This window comes from Trachymyrmex cornetzi, unplaced genomic scaffold (assembly GCF_001594075.2).
Source record: "Trachymyrmex cornetzi isolate Tcor2-1 unplaced genomic scaffold, Tcor1.1 scaffold258, whole genome shotgun sequence".
NCBI classification, from domain to species: domain Eukaryota; kingdom Metazoa; phylum Arthropoda; class Insecta; order Hymenoptera; family Formicidae; genus Trachymyrmex; species Trachymyrmex cornetzi.
In genome coordinates, this window is record NW_017297248.1 from 75,062 (window position 1) to 78,602 (window position 3,541).

Consider the following 3,541-nt stretch of genomic DNA (forward strand, 5'->3'; position numbering starts at 1 on the left):
AGTATGGCTTCCGGAGACGCCGCTCCACGGTGGACGCCATCTGGAGCCTGCGAGAACGCGTAAGGGAGGGCACGCGGGAGGGGGGGTGATGGTCGCGGTGTCGCTAGATATCGCGAACGCTTTCAACTCCCTCCCGTGGCCCATGATTAGGAGGGCACTAGAAGAGAAGGGTGTCCCGGGATATCTCCGTGGCATCCTCCACAGTTATTTATCGGAGCGTAGCTTGGCATACGTCAATCGTGGGGAGCGGGTGGTCCGTGAACCGGTTACCTGCGGGGTTCCACAGGGTTCGGTCCTGTGGAACATAGGATATGACGAGATCCTTCGTCTGTATATGCCGATCGGTTGCGCTACCCTCTGCTACGCGGACGACACCCTGGTGACGGCAAGTGCGGACAATTTCGAAGAGGCACGTATTAGAGCGGAGATCGGTACCACGGCGGTGGTGCGAGCGATTGAACGACTAGGACTAAAGGTGTCGATCGCCAAGACCGAGGCCATTGCCTTTATGGCGGATAGTATCCCACGGGGGGCCGTGGTTCGCATAGGGGGGACGGTGGTCCCGATTGGCTCCGCCGTGAAGTACCTGGGTCTAACCCTGGACTCGCGGTGGACCTTTCAGGATCACTTTAGAGTGCTCGTGCCAAAGGCATGGGGCATGGCGACCTCCCTGGCTAGAATCATGGCGAACATAGGAGGACCCGGGGAACGAAGGAAGAAGACGTACGCGGCGGTCGTTATGTCCGTGGTGCTATACGGCGCACCCATATGGGCGCAGACGGCGGCGGGGGATCGCGGAATCCGAGGGGCGGTGCGGAAATTGCAGCGGCAACTCGCCCTCCGGGTAATCAGGGGGTACCGCACTATCTCGGGCGAGGCCGCGGCCATCCTCTCCGGGATGGTCCCTTTCGACCTCGCGGCGGACCGTCTCAGGAGGTCCTATCTCCGGAGACGGGAAATCCTTGCTCGGGATGGTGCGGTGGCCCCTGGCGTGAGTGCGACCCTTCTTGAAATGGAGCGTCGCCGAGCTATAGCTAGATGGGGCAGACGGATAGAGGAGCTGCCTCCGAGTGGCCCGGGAGCGACGGTACGCGAGGCCATGGGCGGTGACCTGGAGGCGTGGATAGGGAGGGCGCATGGGGCCCTCACCTACCGCATGACACAAGTCATGACGGGGCATGGGGTGTTCGGGGCCTATCTTTACAGGATAGGACGAATGAACACCCCGATATGCCTTTTTTGCCGGGCAGCCAGCGACACGGCGGGGCATACCCTCCTGTTTTGTCCGGCCTGGGCGGAGCAGAGGGGGGATCTCCTAGACATAATCGGGGTAGACAGAAGCTTCAGGGCGGTGGTGAGGGCCATTGTGCGCTCCCCCGAAGCGTGGGCCGTCTTCGCAAGGTTTTGCGAGACGGTAATGAGGAGTAAGGAGGAGGACGAGCGTGCCCGCGAGCAGGCTGCTCGACCCGTGGGAGCCTTGGCTCCTCCGAACCGAGGAGGCTCCGGTGATCGACATGTGTGAGGAGCATAGGTGTGTACATAGTATGTAAATAGTAGTATTAAGCTCCAATGACCGCCATGTGAGAGGAGCAAGGAGGCGTGCATTGCAAGGATAGGCAAAGCTGTACATAAAATGTTAGTAATAGTAATGTAGACGTAAGATAGACTAGGTTAGCACTCGGACGAAGAACCCGCTAAAAGGAGGTAGGGAGTTAAATGACTCCAAAGGCTGGGGGGCAGTCTGAGGTGATGCTGAAATGCAGTTCCGGACTGTCCCTCACAGGCAATGGCGGTAGTACGCCTTGGGGGAAGTTTTTAGTCGGTAGGCGACCGTCCCGGCGCGTCCCTGGGGTAGCTGATACTCCAGGGATCACGGGGCGGCCGAATCCGGCACTCCCGACGGTACGGGGCCGTCGGGGGTCTTCCCCTCCCCGATGGGTGTCCCGAAAGGGTCCCCCTCGGGAAGGGGTATAAGAAGATTTTCTCCTCCCACGCAAAACAAAAACAAAAAAAAAACGTTTGGACAAGTTGCCGAAATTGTCAAATTATAATGTTTAATTATTCGCATTAATTATTAACAAAAAACGAAAGTCCATTAATATTTTATGTTCAGGAGATTATCCGAATTATTTAAGCCATTACTAACACTGTGAGGCCTGTTTGAATGAGTTACTATAAAATTACTAAATTCGGGAACACCGAACCAACTGAGGGAAACGGAACGCACCGTTTCTTCCTGGCCATCTTGGCTGTAGAGGAAGTCATCTTGCCAGTCAGTCACTGCCGAACTACTGAATACGACGGACGTGCGTCTTGCCGGTGCGACTCAAGTACAAAGGAACCGCGAATACCGTATAAAACCGATTAATTTCGCGACGGGAAAGCGTGTTACCGTTAATTAAACATTGCGAAACGCGAATTAACGCGAAAAATCGCGAATTTCGGAAGAATTCCGTAAGTAAAGTGAAAACACGGGAAATCGGCAAAAATACGCCGTAATTCAATACAAAACGTCTCTAGTACGTTACCCGTTAACGCCACGCGTCGTAATTACGCGAATTAAACGAGGAATTAACCTCGATACACGTTGTACGCAGTAGGTGACGCAATATTGCGCAATCACCAAGGACGGCCATATTGGACACTGCCATTCCGTCGGAAGTGCGACACGACGCGACAACGCGAAGTAAATAAGTGAGAGCGAGAGCGAGTGTCGATTTATTCGAAATACGTGTGCGTGTGAACTGTGTGAATGAGAGGCCGTTATTAATTATTTGTTGGTGTTTTTCATTTTAATAAATATATCTCTGTTACACCAACGTGCCTTCTTGTCAATTACAACGAATACCAGTTCCACATTTAATTATAATCAACTACGCGACGAAGCGAGGCCACGTACGACGACACGAGCTTCTCCATCCAGCGGCCAATCACGTTCCAGGAAGGAAGGAAGGAAGCCAATCAGAGCTATTCATACCATTGAGGCCAGCTAAGCGGGATAACCAAGGACCCGGCAATCCTTCTCTATTAGTTTGGTGAAACAGAGTGGCGACCAAAGTAAGTCACGACCAGTGATAATTAAAAATAATTAATTAATTAAAGTAAATACACGGATTTATTAAAATTAGAGGCATTATTCCGGTCACAACCTATCCTGAAAATTTTAATAATTCCAAAATTCTCGGAGAGGGAAGTTACCAAACCTCTCCTGAAAATTTTAATAATCCTAGAATCCCAGCGGAAAGTTTCCGTACCTCCCTGGTAAATTCTACTCCTGTCGGTTGCAAGGAGGGAAGTAACCAAACCTCACTGTGCAACATAACTCAATTTTCAAATATTACTCGAGGTAATATTTTTTCGAAATAAGAATTAATTATTTACAGATTTTAATATATTATTCATCATTATTAAGATCGTTTCGAAGATGCGAATAAGCATCAAAAATTTGTTAAAATTGCTAGTCAATTTAACTCGTGATATTACTGCGGTAGTTTAGTAGAGTTAGCGTTTCAAGACCGGAAATTTTTCGGCGCGCGTTTCT